At 46.6% G+C, this 17,669-nt stretch overlaps 1 long non-coding RNA gene across 1 annotated transcript; it reads right to left on the bottom strand.

Annotated features, from left to right (window-relative positions):
• Positions 1-7,518: 7,518 nt before the first annotated feature.
• LOC141082695 (uncharacterized) lies at positions 7,519-8,749 on the bottom strand. The gene is made up of 2 exons (XR_012230551.1): positions 8,323-8,749; positions 7,519-8,135 (listed from the first exon to the last, which is right to left on the bottom strand). It is a non-coding gene; the product is annotated as an uncharacterized lncRNA (long non-coding RNA).
• Positions 8,750-17,669: the final 8,920 nt, after the last annotated feature.

Below are 17,669 nucleotides of genomic sequence, written 5' to 3'. Positions count from 1 at the left end.
AGAGCTTGGATACCTGCTGCGTTGCCGCGCGAGTCACAACTGCGTTTTTTCCCTCAGGTTCATCGACCCTGTCGGAGTCGCTACTGCGTAATTTCAGTGTCTTTTCACCTTTTTTCAGGATTTTTCTCTGTCTTTGCAAGGTAGGCATTGTTTGGGAGTCTCATAATAGGATCTTTGTTGCGTATTTTTTGTCTTTTAATTTTTTTTCTTTTAATTTTATTCCACAGATTTTAGCTGCTTTTAACACTTGTAAGGTCATGGGGGCTACTTGGCTTCTCTTTTTTTAATTTTCAGTATGGGCAGCCATTTTACTTTTACAGCTGCGCCCGCCCCCGCCATTGTACTTTGTTTGTAAGCGTTTAAATTTATAGGCCATATATCTATTTTATTCAATCCAAACTAGATTCTACCCCCGCTATAGTATGTTTTTTGTAGCCTTTCCATTTATAGGCCATCTATGTATTATATAAAAACATAACTCGATTTTAAATAATTTTATGCTTTCACATAGTCAGCCATTATACTTTTCCTGCCGCACCCAGGCACCCCTGTATTTCTAACTTTTTTCATGCTTTTACACTTGAATGAAAATTGCGGACTGTTTAGCTTCTATGTCTGTGAACATAGGGTTTTTCATAGGCAGCCATTTTAGTTTTCAGGCCGCTCCCGCCACCGCCATTGTTGGATATTTGTTGTTACCATTACCATTAATAATTAATTGAGCTATCTGTTATATGTAATGTTATCATTTAAATATGTCCAGTTATAATAATTTTTGTTGTTGCTTTATCCACATTTCTGATCATTACCGTTTACTTTGCAGTTTTCCCAGCATGAATATGAACACCGCGGAGTGTGTTGTTGTTGCTGCATTACTGATGGAGGGAGATCGGCAACAAGAGGAACGGATGCAAGAGAGGCGATCCAAATGAAAGAATCGCATGTGGACCCGAGAATGGCTGCAGCAGAGGGATAAATTCTCACATATGCAATTAGTACGAGAGTTGCAGGAGAAGAATCCGCATGACTTCCGGAACTATCTTCGAATGTCAGAGGAATCCTTCCAACTCTTACTGGAGAGTGTAAAGCCGCTTATTGAACGTCAGGACACAGTGATTCGTGCAGCTGTCCCGGCAGACGAAAGATTGGCAGTGACGTTGCGATACCTTGCCACCGGACATTCTCTGCAAGACATGCAATTTTCGGCTGCAGTTTCGAGGTCTTTGCTCAGCAGCTTAATCCCAGAGACATGCAAGGCAATAGCACAAAGTCTATGGAGCTACATGCCGTTTCCAAAAACGGAGGCAGAATGGCAAAAAATATCGGAATTTGAACTCATTTGGCAGTTCCCAAATTGTGGTGGGGCTTTGGACGGAAAACATGTACGGATCACGCAACCACCTAACAGCGGATCTTATTATTACAACTACAAGGGCTATTTCAGCATAATCCTGATGGCCCTTGTAAATGCTAATTATGAGTTTATTAACGTTGATGTTGGTATGAACGGGACAGTTTCGAATGGTGGAGTTCTTGAGCACACAATTTTTGGTGACCGCTTGACTAACGGTGACCTGCACTTGCCTCCCAAAAGTGACACTAGAGGCAACCTAAATTTTGTTTTTGTGGGCGATCAAGCATTCCCCCTGCATGCGAATCTTGTCAAACCATACCCACAAAAAAGTCTGATGGCGGAAAGAAGAATTTTGAACTACCGGTTGTCACGGGCACGATGTGTTGTCGAAAATGCCTTTGGCATCATGGCCAACCACTTCAGAGTGTTCCACACACCCATAAACCTGAAGCTAGAAACCATAGACTCTGTGGTGTTGGCATGTTGCATTCTTCATAATTTCCTTAGACGGCGCAATGCTATTGCGTACAGTCCGCCAGGATTTGTGGAGTCAGCTGACCAAACCAACGGTGAAGTGGTGCTCGGCGACTGGCGGGAAAATGATCCAGCAATTGCTGTACTCCAACCTGTCATATACGGCAGAACAAGGGATGATGCCAAGGCCTGCAGAGACAAATACTGTGCATATTTTGGCAGCATCAGATCTAGTGGCCTACAGATCACTGTTATAGATGATTTTAAGCTCATTTGTTGTTATTCTGTTATTTGTTGTTTTTGTATTAAATAAAACACACACATAAGGGCGTGATGGGGAAAGGGGAGTGATGTCTATTTTTTAATATGCCTGGTGGAGTTTTACTTGGCAGCGTTAAAGTACACATATTTGTAATCGCAGCGTCCATAACAACACGCCCTATTAAAGTGTCTCATTAGTTAACCCGTGTTGAAAAACCCTTCAAAAATTTAAAAAAAAAGGTTAAAAAAAATGATTTATCATAGTTACGGTGAACTTAGAATACAATTACGCATGATAAAAAATACGCATAAAAATCACCTTGGTACCGCTGACAACGTCTTCTTGTACCGCAGAAAACTCCCTCCCCCAACATATCAGGTATCAGCGTACACAGGACAAATTGCATACTAACTTTTGCTGTCCAATTTACTATTTTTAAAATAAAAAAAAGGAGACCTGCAGTGTTTTTATTTGGTTAATTAAAAAAAGGGCAATGTTTTTTTTTTTGATAAAAAAATAAAAGTGAAGCACCTGAAGGGTTAATAAAGTGCTTGAATGTGGTTTTGAAAACCTCTAGGGATGCAGATTTTAGAATGGTGTCACTTTGTTTTCTTCTTTTTACAATAATATAGACTCCTCAAAGTTGATTCCCATGTGATGTGGTACCATCCTTGGGGAGTAAAGGGGTTAAGACAGCACACCTCTACATCCCAAACATGGTGCTGTACGCCTGGATGCCATGTTTTCACAGCAATGTGCACCACGCCACACTAACGACACCCACCCGTGCGTCGTGACGTCAAGACTCCTATGTTTAGATGCATTTGCGTCACAACTTGATGATTTGGACGCAGCTGCATCTCCACTGGCGCCTGCGCGGCTTGATGACGTCACGACGCACAGGTGGGTGTCGTTAATGCGGCGTCGCGCACATTGGAGAGAAAACATGGCGTGCAGCACCATGGGGGGATGTAGAGGTGCGCTACCTCATTAGTGAAATGGGTGCACGTGACTACGGATGTCACCAACACACTGCCCATCCTATGCGGCACAAAAAAAAGGTGCTGCGCAAGATCAGAAGGGGCCTATCCCGCCAATTTGGGACAGAACGTTCCATGACGCAAATCCAAAAAAAGATAGCGGACCTGCGTTACCGGTCGAGTGACAGGATTGCCAGCATCCGCCAACAAAATGAACGGCGTCGTGGTGAGTGTTTTTTAGACAATATGTAGGGTTTTTGTTTTTTTTTGGTACACTCTTCTATTCTAATCACACATTTTTGTATTTTTTTTTTTTTTAATTCTGAAAATTTGGGTAAACAGACTGTGCACGGGCTGCCTTGGAACAGTCTCAGCGTGTAAACGCGGAACATGGTCTCACCTGTTTTCTGCATATATGTAATGCATTGCAATGATGGACCATTGATATTTCTGAAACTGAAAGTGAAAGTATAATAAATTTTCAAACAAGTATTATGTAAAATGTTAATAAAACTTGAAAAACACAATTACAGGCAATTTAACCCCTTTACCACCAAGGGTGGTTTGCACGTTAACTCCAGGGCCAATTTTTACAATTCTGACCACTGTCCCTTTATGAGGAAACAACTGTGGAACGCTTCCATGGATCCCGGTGATTCTGACATTGTTTTCTCGTGACATATTGTACTTCATGTTTGTGGTGACCGCCCATGACACATTGTGCCGGATGTCAGCTGTGATAATCAGCTACCCGGCCATGATCAGCTGCGCTCCCCCCGTGAGCGCAGCTGATCGCACTAGACGTAATAATCCGTCCATGGGAATTAGGTCCCAGATCACATGGACGGAATATTACGTCCATTGTAGGAAAGGGGTTAAGAACATGTCACTGAAAATGGTAACAATACAAAAATGTCAGCTCATCTTGCTAAAAAGAAGCCAACACCTGACTCTGTTGGACGGAAAAGGGTTAAATTATAGCTCTCAAAATGCGTCAACAAGGCATCCATTTATTAAAAAAATTTTTGGCCAAAAAAAAAAAACTTTTGTAGTGCGTCAAAACCTATACAAATAAAAAGGATATAAAAACTGTTGCGCCGTAACTGTGCCAACACGAGGAATGAAGTAGAATACTGTTGAATATTCAGAAACGTAATTACCTGCTTATATCAAAAAACATTTTTTTACTATCCCTAGGACCACGCTCTCCAGCTGCTCCTCCATCTCCGCCAGCACCACCGCCAGCTCAATCTGCTTCTCCATCATGTATGCCAGCACCACCATCTGCACCAACATCTCCAGGTGGTACACCGAATGCTGCTACCCCACAGTGGCGTAGCAACTGTTTGTGGCGCCCGGGGCGGTCGAAAAATTTGCCGCCCCTTTGGTCGTTGATAATCCGGAAGCATCCGAAGAGCCCACACTACACTCAAAGATCTAATTTTTAGTCTGCTACTAACTCTGCTATTATTTCTACATTTCTAGACTTTCATCTTCTTGCAGTTCTCCATATATATTGATGATGCTGGATGAAGACCTAATGGCTTTTTTAATAATAATTTTTAATAATGTGACAGTAAAAAAAACAGAAAGCACAAATTATTCAGTGCCAGGGCCCAGTTTACAGATGCAGCAGTCTTTACACAGAGCAGTGACTGAAACCACTACAGTGCTACCACCAAAACTGAGCGCTGAAAGTTGCCAGATAAAGTTACTTTCCTCCTGGCAGTGGGGCTCTAGGTGTGGGAACAGGGCAGGTTCAGAATGTTATCATGCAGATTAACCCCATGACAGATTTTCTTTAAAGATTGGAAAGCGACACAATGTATCATTAGGTGATGAAGCCGCAGCTCACAATGCACTGCATGGCTTTACCTTAGGGCAGTTTCACACGTCCAGATAATTCCGGTACCGGAAAAACCGGTACTGGAGCAATCCGTGTCCGTGTGCATACGGAGGTCATCCGTGTGACATCCGTGTGCTATCCGTATGTCCGTGTTTACCATCCGTGTGCTGTCCGTGTTTTTCAAAAATTATTTTTAATGTTAACCCTTTGACTTTTAAAAACGCACACGGACAGCATCCGTGTGCGGTACGTGTTTACACGGACCCATTGACTTGTATGGGTCCGTGTGATCCGTGCTGTTGCTCAAAAACGGACATGTCAGCGTGTTTTGCACATGGACACACGGTCCGTGAAAACACGCTGACATCTGCATAGACACATTCATGAGAATGTGTCTACGTGTGTCAGTGTCTCCGGTACGTGAGAAAAGTGTCACTACACGTACCGGAGACACTGACGTGTGAAACTGCCCTTAAACAGATAATCCAGGATCTGGGAGCGGAATGGCTCCAGGTAATTCACCAACAGACGGGAGGTGGCCTGAAAACACAAAACAAGAACATGGAGACCAAGAACAGCAGACGGGGGCACAGAGAGCCCCAAAGTGACACGCAACACAATCCCCCAGAGCAACTGTAGCCTCCCATACCTGCGCCCCCTCCTCACATACCTGTACCTCCATAGACCGCTTCCTCACATACCAGTACCCCTCACAGCCTTCTCACATGCCTGTGCCCCCATAGACCCCCTCCTCACATGCCTGTACCCCCATAGACCCCCTCCTCACATACCTGTGCCCCCCATAGACCACTTCCTCACATACCAGTCCCCTTCACAGCCTCCTCCTCACATGCCTGTGCCCCCATAGACCTCCTCCTCACATACCTATGCCCCCCATAGACCCCCATCCTCACATACCTGTGCCCCCCATAGACCCCCATGCTCACATACCTGTGCCCCATAGACCCCCATCCTCACATACCTGTGCCCCCATAGACCGCTTCCTCACATACCAGTACCCCCCACAGCCACCTCCTCACATACCTGTGCCCTCATAGCCTCCTCCTCACATATCTGTGCCCCCCACAACTTCCTCCTCACATGCCTGTGCCACCATAGACCTCCTCCTCACATACCTGTGCTTCCCAGAGACCCCCTCCTCACATACCTGCGCCCCCATACACCCCCCTCCTCACATACCTGTGCCCTCCATAGACCCCCTCCTCACATACCTGTACCCCCATAGACCCCCTCCTCACATACCTGTGTCCCCATAGACCCCCATCCTCACATACGTGTGCCCCCTATAGACCACCTCCTCCTCACATACCTGTACCTCCAATATATCCCTTCCTCACATACCTGTGCTGCTCCCCGGTGCCACATCCTCGCATACCTGTGCTCCCACACCCCCCTCCTCTGATACCAGGCCCTACCCAAGGCCAGAAACCTCCATTCGATGAAAAGCCCCGCACCCGGCCGCATCTTCCCCTGTCTCCGGGACACTCACGCCTCCTCCGCTGACAGCGCCGATCCCATCGAACTCCCGGCCCAGTCATCCCCGGTCACTGAGCTCATACACCGCCCGAAATGAGTGCACCAGATGGAGGGAGGCTGGGGACCGTCGTGTATTTTTTTTTTTTTTGGTGCTTTCATAGCCGCTGTAGCCACAGGAGCGGGGTGGGCTATAAGCTCCTCCTCTGAAGAAGCAGGGGAGCCTCAAAACCGTAAGTGTTAAACAAGAAACATGTACCAGTTGTTAGACATTGCAACAGAATAAGCATGGTTAACTTCTACTCTTACGTCTACAGAAATTATCACCCTTTTACAAGACCTTGTGGCCTCGCAGCGGCGGATGATTGCAGCCATTAATGCAGCTACGCAGCAACACGGAGTGATGCTGGAAATGTTGGTGGCTTACCTCCAACAGGGCCGCAGGCAATAATTTTTTTTTTACTATTTGACAGTGATGTCGATGTTTGTTGACCAAAAAAAGTTAAAAATGTTTTATAAAAAATTTAGAGTGAAACTTTACACCCGCTGCAGTGTCTACTTTAAAAAAAAATAAAAAAAAATATTTAAATAAAACCATACACAAATACCTTTACCCCTTTAACACCGCTGGTCAACATGTTAATACGGAACCCACATCACAGATTACAAGATTTTGTTAACTTAACCCCCCAAGGCACTTTTCTACATGTGTGGCTATAATGTTGTGAAGTTTTGGAATGCACACTTTGATGGAAGTGTCTGCGGCTGTCATGTTGCGTTTGGAGAGCGCCCAATGTGCCTAAACTGTAGAGAATCCCCACAAGTTAGCCCATTTTAGTCAGGTTAACCCCACAAAGGAAATTAGCAAGATGTGCGGTGAGTACTTTGAACCGTCATCTGATGTCAGGAAGGGATTTAAATCGACATCGCACCAACACATTTAAAGAAATAATAAACTTACAAATAAAATATACCCATTATATATGGGCATGTATTCCAAGATTACCGTCCTGACGGCGGTCCTCACCAGCCGTGAACCCATCCCATTACCCATGATTTGCAGCACACCCAAAAAAGTGTATGGAGAATTTATTAAAGTAGACCAGAATTAAAAATCAAAATAAATTTTTAATAACAGTTAGCAAAAAGTTAAACATTAAATGTACACAATATTTTTACAAAGAAAATAATAAGTAAAAAAAAAAACCACAAGAATCACAACTGCTAGTAATATGGGTCTGAGTCATTAAACCGTTGCTTCGGTGGAGTGAAATAGAAATTTTGCGGGGGCCCAAGATTCTGATTTGGCGTACTGTTTATCCCCCTCCGCACTGCACTCTCCAGAGGTTCCTGTGTGTGTGCCAAAGAGTAAAACGGTGAAGGCTGTCTGTCAACGAGGGCAGTCGTGTCACTGAATTTCTCCGTTGCCGCTTTGCTTAAAGCATCAAGAATGATCCTTTCTGCGTGTACACGCTGACTTTCTTCAAGAGTTGTAATTTTTTCGTTAACATAATGGGCAATACTGGTGATTACCGGTTGGGTTTGCTGCATTGTAAGTACTTTTTTAGCAATTTGGATGAATTCCGGTGTATCAGAGGTGGGGGCCTTTCTTTTGCGCGCTGATGATGCTGAAGGGGCAGGTTCGTTGTTATCCTCCTCCGCGACGATAGTCGTGCAGTCAATGTCGTGACTGGCTGCAATCGTCGACAAGGCTTCATCAGGCACCTGCAATAACATAAAAAAAGGAAGATTAAAGCTAAGAAATCAAGCAAATGTAAATCATACAACAACATAACATGTTATAACCTGCCAAAGTAATCATGTTAAACCAGAGGTACAATTTTCTATTTGACCTTGCCTAGTACATACCACTTTACAATGCTATTTTGACGGAAGAAAAAAAGGTACTTACATCTCATACGGGTGATTCTGACTGGATCTCGGGTTCTTCGGCCAACATGGATACCATCCTTCTTGGTACCTCTTGGTCTCTCGTGAATGACATTAAATCATAGTACCACAGATTTGGTACATACACTTCTTCAGTACCAGCACCAGATTTTGTCGACCTTGTTAAGTTCTTTCTTGTAGACAGTGCAGAGGTCTTGTATTTTTTTTTTCACGACAGCGTCATCCACTGTCTCTCTTGGGTTGTGAATTTTGTACAACTCGATAAGCTGCTCATAAGCCTCCCTTTTTTTATCCTGTTGCTGTAGTCAGCAGACTTTATTTTCCACAGACACAGCAGGGAGCGATACTTCTCAATTAATTCGCGAATGAACTCTTGCTTGTCGGACGACTTCTGAAAAAGAATAAACATTTTGAAAAAAGGGTTATCGAATTATTGTTATATAAAATGAAAAGATGGCCCATAAATCAAAACGCTGCCAAGAACCTAAAATGGTGGTGGCGGGCGCGGCAGGAAAACAAAAATGGGTAACCATGGCAGTGGAAAGGCAGGAAACAAGGAGAAGCAAATTATTATTATATGAAAGGAAAAGAAGACCCATAAATCTAAACACTGCCAAGAACCTAAAATGGCGGTGGCAGGCGCAGCAGGAAAACAAAAATGGGTGACCATGGCAGTGCAAAAGCAGGAACAAAGGAGAAGCGAATTATTATTATATAAAAGGAAAAGATGGCCCATAAATCTAAACGCTGCCAAGAACCTAAAATGGTGGTGGCGGGCACGGCAGGAAAAAGGAAAATGGGTGACCATGGCAGTGCAAAGGCAGGAAAAAAGGAGAAGCGAATTATTATTATATAAAAGGAAAAGATGGCCCGTAAATCTAAACGCTGCCAAGAACCTAACATGGCGGTGGCGGGTGCGGCAGGAAAACAAAAATGGGTGACTGTTGTGAGTTCATTTTCCCCTTCACTACTGAGGCCCGAGGAACTCCCTCTTCTGGTGAAGAAAGGTGGTGAGCCTGATTGTCAAACACCTGGGGCTGATGATGATGATTGGCTGAGTGGAGTTAATGACTGGATATAAGGCTGCCGACGCCCTTCTGGCCTGCGGGTGATTTCTCTGTGGACTTCTAGGAAACCAGTCTGATTCCTGCTCATCTAAAGCTAAGATTTCTGCTTTGCCTTTTTGCATTTTTGCCCATTCCCTGCTGGGGTGAGCTGAATCTCCTTTTGCCTGTTGCTCTGTCTTCAGAATATTCCTGAGTACTGACATAGCTTTTTTGAAGCCTAGCGTCTTCAGGGCCTTTTTTACTGTCAGTTTGTTGGCTCTTATTTTCATAGGGTTTTTCACGGATTGCAGACAGCAGCCTTCCTGTCCTTTCCTATCTAAGCTAGCGTGGGCCCCATCTTTGCTCAGTCTATCTTTCTGTCTGTGTTTTGTTCTTTCTTCTTGCTTCACCGGCATTATATGTGGGGGGCTGCCTTTTACTTTGGGGTCTGCTCTGGGGCAGTTTAGATTTCCCTTTCTGTCTTTAGGCTATGTAGTCCTGCGGCTGTGATCGAGGGGCCTAGGGCATCATAGGAGCCCCCCACGGCTACTGCTAGTTGTGTTGATAGGTTCAGGGGTCTGCAATCCGATAGCTGCCAACTTCTCTGGTTTTCTGGACTTAGCTAGCATTTCTATTTTTGCCTCCTACGGTGACTCAATCATAACAGAATCACCCGCCATACCGCAGATTCTAGGGTACTCAATAGCAGGAAAGAATTGTAAAAAAAAAAAAAAAAAGTGTGTATATTTTTTCCTCTATATCTCTGAGGCCGTAGGGGGAATTTTTTTTTCTCTCAATGGTAATAAAGCAATTGTCTGATCGTGTGGAGCAGCTCGCTGCGGAAGTGCGGGGAATTTCCGCCTACCTTGCTCATTCACATGCTGCTGAACCAAAGATTCCTACACCTGATGTATTTTTTGGGGATCGGTCTAAATTTTTGAATTTCAAAAATAATTGTAAATTATTTTTTGCCTTGAAGCCTAACTCGTCAGAGAGCTCCGCGCAGCAGGTTAAAATTGTCATCTCTTTGCTGCGTGGCGATCCCCAGGATTGGACGTTTTCTTTGAAACCAGATGATCCTATTCTGACTAATGTGAACGCATTTTTTCAGGCCTTAGGGTTGTTGTATGACGAACCTAATGCCATTGATCAGGCTGAAAAGACCCTGCTGGCATTGAACCAGAGTCGTGATTCTGCAGAATTGTACTGTCAAAAATTCCGAAAGTGGGCAGTACTTACTACCTGGAATGATAATGCCTTGGCTGCTCTCTTTCGGAAGGGGTTGTCAGAAGCCGTAAAAGATACTATGGTGGGATTTCCTGTTCCCTCTGGTCTTGACGATTCTATGTCTTTAGCCATTCAGGTTGATCGGCGTTTACGCGAACGCAGAGCTGCACGAGAGGTGTTGCCACCTGTTGAACAGATGTCTGAACCTATGCAATGTGATAGTTTTTTCCAGAGAGCAGCGTCAGGAGTTCAGAAGGCGTAATAAGTTGTGTTTTTTCTGTGGAGATGCCTCGCATATTATTTCTGTCTGTCCTAAATGCGAGAAACGCTTTGCACACACGTTTTCTGTTGGTGGTGTTCAACCTAAGTTTCTTCTGGCTATTACTCTGATCTGCTCCCTGTCCACATTTTCCGCCAAGGCTTTTGTGGATTCGGGAGCAGCTCTAAACCTAATGGACTTGGATTTTGCTAAACGTTGTGGATTTCCGATGACACCTCTACAGACGCCTATCCCTTTGAGGGGGATTGATGCTACTCCTTTGGCTAAAAATAAACCTCAGTTTTGGACCCAGGTGGTAATGCGGGTCGCCCCAGACCATCAAGAAAATTGCAGGTTTTTGGTGTTACATAATCTGCATGATACTTTTGTTCTGGGGTTTCCCTGGTTACAAATTCATAATCGAGTTTTGGATTGGAAATCTGTGTCTGTGGTGAGTTGGGGTTGTCGGTGTGCCTTTAGTGAGGCTCCGGTGTTTTCCACCTCTCCTCAGTCGCACGATGTTCCTGATTATTTGGCGGACTTTTATGATGTATTTAGTGAGAATGAGTCTGCGTCTCTGCCTCCTCATAGGAGTTATGACTGTGCTATTGAACTGAGCCCAGGGTGTAAATTTCCCAAGGGTCGGCTCTTCAATTTATCTGTACCCGAGCACGAGGCTATGCGATCCTATATTAAGGAGGCGTTGGAGAAGGGTCATATTAGACCATCCTCGTCACCCTTAGGTGCCGGGTTTTTTTTTGTAGCCAAAAAGGATGGATCATTAAGACCTTGTATTGATTATCGTGCTCTCAACAAAATTACTGTTAAATATCAGTATCCGTTACCCCTGATTTCTGATCTATTCTCCAGAGTTAAAGGTGCTTGCTGGTTTACCAAGCTTGACCTCAGGGGGGCGTATAATCTTATTCGCATTAAGCATGGGGATGAATGGAAGACGGCGTTTAATACTCCGGAGGGACATTTTGAGTACCTGGTGATGCCTTTTGGGCTCACTAATGCCCCTTCTGTCTTCCAGTGCTTCATGAACGATATTTTCCGAGATTTTGTCGATACATTTTTGATTATCTGGATGATATTTTGATCTTCTCCAAGGATTGGGTGTCACGGGGGGCTTAGTTCAACTAAGGCTGTAACTCCCAGGGCCCCTGTGATGTCCCTATAACTAGGGGAAACCCTGTCTGACCCTCAACCCAGGGTTTTTGCTGATGGTGCAAATGCCTGAGCCTCCACCCTTTCCTTATCTCCTGCTCAGCCCTGCACTTAACCCTCCACCCTCCACCCAGTGAGGAGTCACAACACCAAAGCCCCCACACAAATATGACAGACAGGGAGAACTTAAACTGCACTGCGCTGCACACACACAGGAATATACAGTAATGTGAACAGGGCACAACTAAACACAAATATGGGAAGGAGAAAGGAAAACAACGGATCATACGCCACCAGACACGAATCTCTCTCTCTCTGCAACACCTCCACTCCAGACCGGAACCACTTGGTATGAAACACAAGCTATAATCGGCGACGCCCATAGGCCAGCATGACTATTTAAAGACCGTGGGCGTGACTAACCATCCAACCTGGTCTCCAGCAGGATTAACCCCCGAGAGCCTGAAGATCAAGCCGGCGCCACTGAGGCTATAGAGGCTGGAGGTGGAACTACCTCTGCCTGCCGGACGCAGTGGTGTGAACAGCGTCCGACATGACATTACCCCGTCTTCTACGAGGGACCTCCGGACCCTCAAGACTCATAGGACCCGGCTTGTCCGGATGACGACGGTGAAAAGAACTGACCAGCCGATCCGCATGTATGTCTGAGGCTGGAACCCAAGACCTCTCCTCCGGACCATACCCCCGCCAGTGCACCAAATACTGAAGAGTACGGCGTACTACTCGAGAGTCCACTACCTTGGCGACCTCAAACTCTAAATCGCCATCCACCATGACTGGAGGTGGCATCGGCGTCGTGTCCACCAAGCCTACCACCTTTTTCAATAAAGCCCTGTGAAACACGTTGTGTATCTTATACACCGCGGGAAGTTCCAACCGATAAGCCACTGGGTTAATGATGGCAGAAATCCTAAAAGGCCCAATAAACCTTGGACCCAGTTTTAAAGATGGAAATTTGAGTTTTATGTTCTTCGTAGCTAACCACACCCATTCACCCACACACAGGTCCGGACCTGGCACGCGTCTACTGTCAGCCACCCGTTTGTACCTGGCACTCATGCTCAACAAACGCTGTTTCACCCGCCTCCAGACTGATGACAATTGGGCTCCTAGCTGATCCTCCTCCGGGACACCCCCCGAGTCACCCTGACGTAAGGTACAAAACTGAGGATGTTGACCGTACACACAAAAGAATGGAGACTCTCCCGATGACTCTTGGCGGTGATTATTTAACGCGAATTCGGCCAGAGGAAGGAAAGTAGACCACTCCTCCTGGTTGTCGGACACAAAGCATCGTAAATACTGTTCTAGATTTTGGTTCACGCGCTCAGTTTGTCCATTAGACTGTGGATGAAATGGCGATGAATGTGACAACTTGATCCCCAAACGTGAGCAAAAAGCTTTCCAAAACCTCGCCACAAATTGCGTACCCCTATCAGATACTATGTCCGACGGTACTCCGTGGAGTCTGACCACCTCCTTCACAAATACCTGAGCCAATGTCTTAGCATTGGGCAATGAAGACAACGCCACAAAATGCGCCATCTTTGAAAAACGGTCAACCACCACCAGGATGACCGTGTTCCCCGCCGAGGCTGGCAAGTCAGTGATGAAATCCATGGAGATTTCTGTCCATGGCCTATTGGGTACCCCCAGAGGCTGTAGCGTGCCAGCAGGACGGGTACGGGGTGACTTAGCCCTAGCGCACGTGATGCAAGCTGCCACGTATGAGACCACGTCCTGCCGGATTTTGGGCCACCAGAAACGACGCGATACCAGCTCTAAGGTGCCCCTCACCCCTGGATGACCAGCCAGTACCGAGTCGTGGTGTTCCTTCAACAGCTTAAGCCGAAGATGCAGGGGTACAAATGATTTGTTGGCGGGAAGTCCTGGTGGTACCTCCTCTTGGGCCTCGGCAATCTCCGCCTCTACCTCCGTCGTGAGAGCAGAGACCACTACCCCTTTCTGGAGGATGGGTACCGGCTCTTCCCGAGGTTCTCCCCCCCGGAAAACACCTAGACAAAGCATCCGCCTTGGTGTTTTTAGCCCCGGGATGATAAGACAAGAAAATTGAAACGAGTAAAAAACAATGCCCAGCGGGCCTGCCTAGGAGACAGACGCTTGGCCGACTCCAGATAGAGCAGATTCTTATGGTCGGTGATGACTGTGACCTGGTGAGCCACCCCCTCCAAGAAGTGTCGCCATTCCTCAAAAGCCATTTTGATGGCCAACAACTCCCTGTTGCCGATATCATAATTCCGTTCGGCCAGCGACAGCTTCTTGGAGAAGTAGGCGCATGGATGCATCTCGCTCAAGGACGAGCCTTGAGACAGTACTGCCCCCACTCCCACCTCCGACGCATCAACCTCCACCACAAAAGGTTTAGACACGTCTGGTTGCACCAGAATGGGGGCTGAAGCAAAACTATTCTTCAGACGCTCAAATGCACGTATAGCCACCTCAGGCCAGTTCGCTAGATCGGCACCCTTTTTTGTCATGTCCGTGAGCGGTTTGGCGATAGTCGAAAAGTGTTTTATAAATTTCCTATAATAATTGGCAAACCCAAGGAACCGCTGGAGTGCTTTCAGACTCTCCGGCCTCTCCCATTGCAGCACCGCTTGCACCTTAGCGGTGTCCATTTTAAACCCGGCTGCGGACACAATATATCCTAAAAAGGGCAACTCCTGGACAAAAAATAAACATTTTTCCAGCTTAGCATAGAGCTGGTTCTCCCGGAGCAACTGTAACACCTGCCTGACATGCTCCAAATGAGTGTCCCGATCGCTAGAATAAATGAGGATATCATCCAGGTATACAATCACAAATCTCCCCAGGATATGAGCAAATATATCATTAATAAAATGTTGGAAAACGGCAGGCGCGGTGGTCAACCCAAACGGCATAACCAGACTCTCAAAATGACCCTCAGGAGTGTTAAACGCCGTCTTCCACTCATCCCCCTGACGGACCCTTATGAGGTTATACGCCCCCCTGAGGTCCAGCTTGGAAAACCATTTCGCCCCCGCTACCTGGTTGAACAAATCCGGGATTAACGGCATTGGGTAGGGATCACGGATAGTAATCTGGTTTAACTCTCGGAAATCCAGACACGGGCGTAACCCCCCATCTTTCTTCTTAATGAAGAAAAACCCCGCGGCTACAGGCGAGGACGAAGGCCGGATGTGTCCTTTGCTCAGACTCTCCGCGATGTAGTCTTTCAGAGCTTGTCTCTCAGGACCAGAAATATTAAACATCCTGGCCTTAGGTAATTTGGCCCCAGGTTTTAACCTAATCGCACAGTCATAGGCTCTATGTGGAGGCAGTTCTGAGCAACCCTTCTCAGAGAAAACATCCGCGAAATCCTGCAAAGCCTCCGGCAGGCTGGGCGTCACGGCGGACACACATGTGGCCAGGCAGTTGTCTTGGCAGAAACCACTCCATTGTACTATGTCCTGAGTTGTCCAATCAATTACCGGGTTGTGCCTGGACAACCATGGAAAACCCAGGACCATTTGTGCTGGGAGATTACGGAGGACCCTACATGTAACTGACTCAGAATGTAGGACCCCAATGTGGAGTTTCACCTCTGCCACAAACTCCGTAATCTCCCCTTGAGGGAGGGGAACAGCATTAATGGTCACCACCTGTATGGGGTGAGGAAGTTTTTCGATCTTAAACCAGGCGGTGTGTGCAAACTTCTCATCTATGAGATTGGTGGCGGAACCGCTATCCACAAATACTGATATCGGTAGCTCTCTGCCTGAGATAATAACCTTGGCAGGGAGCATACATTGAGATACCATCATGGAGGATATGCATATGCTCAGTTGGGTCTCCTCCATACCCACTGAGCTTAACAGTTTTCCGCCGATGTGACCCTCTTAGGTAGTACCGGGCAAACGTTAACATAATGACCACTTTTACCACAGTAGAAACATGCTCCGGGCTTCCGGAATCCCGGAGCGCGACGCTTAACCTGTGCCACGCCAGCAATCTGCATAGGTTCAGGGAACTCATCAACTTCAACCACACTTGCACCTCTGCTTTCCCCCAGAGGTAGCGTCTCCTGTGCCCCCTGACGAAAACGGCGATCAATACGTATCACCAAACTCATGGCAGACTCCAACGATGCCGGAGCCTCATACATCAGGAGGGCTTGTTTAACCCTCCCTGATACCCCATGAATAAACTGGCTCCGCAGGGCTGGGTCATTCCACTGTGTGTCTACGGCCCAGCGGCGAAATTCCGAACAATAGTCCTCTGCCAAGCGCTCCCCCTGGCGGAGGGCGCGGATTTTAGATTCCGCTAGAGCCAGTCGGTCAGGATCATCGTAAATGAGCCCGAGGGCAGAAAAAACATTATCAACAGAATGAAATGTAGCAGAGTCAGCTGGTAAAGAAAATGCCCATGCTTGGGGGTCACCACTCAGTAATGACAACACTAGCCCTACCCGCTGGGCCTCATTACCTGAGGAGATTGGCCGCATGCGGAAGTATAACTTGCAGGCCTCCCGAAATACGACAAATTTGCTGCGATCCCCTGAAAATCGTTCTGGCAGCGGAAACTTCGGCTCTGCACCGATACCTGCAGATGCCGTTTGCACCTTTGCTACTACCAGGGCCTGCTGCTGAACTGCCCCTTTCAACTCGGAGACCTGTATGGACAGCGCCGCCAACTGGCGGGTTATGGACTCTAATGGATCCATGGACTCCTGAAAAAATGGGGGCCGATTATAATGTCACGGGGGGCTTAGTTCAACTAAGGCTGTAACTCCCAGGGCCCCTGTGATGTCCCTATAACTAGGGGAAACCATGTCTGACCCTCAACCCAGGGTTCTTGCTGATGGTGTAAATGCCTGAGCCTCCACCCTTTCCTTATCTCCTGCTCAGCCCTGCACTTAACCCTCCACCCAGTGAGGAGTCACAACACCAAAGCCCCCACACAAATATGACAGACAGGGAGAACTTAAACTGCACTGCGCCGCACACACACAGGAATATACAGTAATGTGAACAGGGCTCAACTAAACACAAATATGGGAAGGAGAAAGGAAAACAACGGATCATACGCCACCAGACACGAATCTCTCTCTCTCTGCAACACCTCCACTCCAGACCGGAACCACTTGGTATGAAACACAAGCTATAATCGGCGACGCCCATAGGCCAGCATGACTATTTAAAGACCGTGGGCGTGACTAACCATCCAACCTGGTCTCCAGCAGGATTAACCCCCGAGAGCCTGAAGATCAAGCCGGCGCCACTGAGGCTATAGTGGCTGGAGGTGGAACTACCTCTGCCTGCCGGATGCAGTGGTGTGAACAGCGTCCGACATGACATTGGGATTCTCATGTGGAACATATTCGGACTGTGTTCCGGATCTTGAGGGAGAATTCCCTGTATGTCAAAGGATCTAAATGCCTTTTTGGAGTACAGAGGATTTCTTTTTTGGGATTTATTTTGTCCCCGTCAACTATTGAAATGGACCCGGCCAAGGTACAGGCCATTTACGATTGGGTTCAGCCCACTTCTTTGAAGGCCCTCCAGAAGTTTTTGGGTTTTGCTAATTTTTATCGGAAATTTATAGCAAAATTTTCTAGTATTGCCAAGCCATTGACTGATTTGA

Source organism: Dendrobates tinctorius, unplaced genomic scaffold, assembly GCF_039654945.1.
Source record: "Dendrobates tinctorius isolate UK_male_01 unplaced genomic scaffold, ASM3965494v1 ptg000019l, whole genome shotgun sequence".
Lineage (NCBI taxonomy): Eukaryota > Metazoa > Chordata > Amphibia > Anura > Dendrobatidae > Dendrobates > Dendrobates tinctorius.
Note: the sequence above shows the minus strand (reverse complement) of the source record. Positions and strands in the feature narration are given on the sequence as shown.